Source organism: Lagenorhynchus albirostris, chromosome 10, assembly GCF_949774975.1.
Source record: "Lagenorhynchus albirostris chromosome 10, mLagAlb1.1, whole genome shotgun sequence".
NCBI lineage: Eukaryota > Metazoa > Chordata > Mammalia > Artiodactyla > Delphinidae > Lagenorhynchus > Lagenorhynchus albirostris.
Window position 1 is genome coordinate 43,039,875 of NC_083104.1, and position 1,056 is coordinate 43,040,930.

The 1,056-nt window shown below is 46.3% G+C and overlaps 1 pseudogene; it reads left to right on the forward strand.

Moving 5' to 3' along the window:
* On the forward strand, nucleotides 1–123 carry LOC132528317 (U5 spliceosomal RNA; annotated as a pseudogene).
* The last annotated feature ends 933 nt before the right edge of the window (nucleotides 124–1,056 follow it).

The following is a 1,056-nucleotide window of genomic DNA, read 5'->3' on the forward strand; positions in this document are numbered from 1 at the left end:
ATACTCGTACTTTCATAATTCATAATCAAATGAATCTTTTGCCTTTTACTAAAGATTCATGTGGAGAGGGACAAGTATGACTGTTGCTTCCATTTTTTGAGGGCTTGTGGGAATAAGCAAGCCTGATATTCCTGTGTATAAAAATAGACCTAGCGAGGGACTTTCCTGCTGGCCCAGTTTGTAAGGCTCGGTGCTCCCAATGCAGGAGGCCCAGGTTCAATCCCTGGTCAGGTAACTAGATCCCACATGCATGACGCAACTGGGAGTTCACATGCCACAAGTAAGGAGCCCTCCTGCTGCAACTAAGGAGCCCACGTGCCACAATTGAGACCTGGTGCAACCAAATAAATAAATATTAAAACAAACGAAATTATTTTACATACTACCTTTGTGTTTTGGTTTAGGTTCCTCCAAAAGCATTAGACAAGTACTTCAGCGAAAGAGTTTGTTTGGGAGGTGAATCACATGAAACAGGAGTGAGGGAGAGAGGAATAGAAAGCTAAGAAGGAGGAGAAGCCAACAAAGGGTGTGCACTTCAGATGATTACAGATATGGCAGACTGGGGCTCAGCCTCTCTGGGGAGCTTCTGAGGAGCTATGCAGAATTTACTTCAGAATTAGGAGGCTGGGCATTTGTCCTCTAGCTTACATCCCCTATTGGCTGAGGGTTGTCCACAGGGGCATTATGGTAATCAGCCTCTAAAATAGCCCCAGTGACCCTTACCTCTGATACAGTATTCATGTTCTTGTGTGGTCCTATCCCAAATTGAACAGCTATAACCACCATGATATTGCAGAAGTGACAGTGTGTAATTTCTGAGGCTTGGTCACAAAAGACAACGTGCCTTCTCCCTGGATTGCCCCTCTGGAGAGAGCTAGCCACCATGCTGTGAGGACACTCAATCAGCCCTGGGGAGATTCTGCATGGGGAGGAACGGAGGCCTTTTGCCAAGAGCTGGCACCAACTTATCAGCCATGAGAGTAAGCCATCTTGGAAGCAGATCCTCCAATCTCAGTTGGGGGTAACTTCTCTCCATCCTCCAAATCTCTGGGCTAT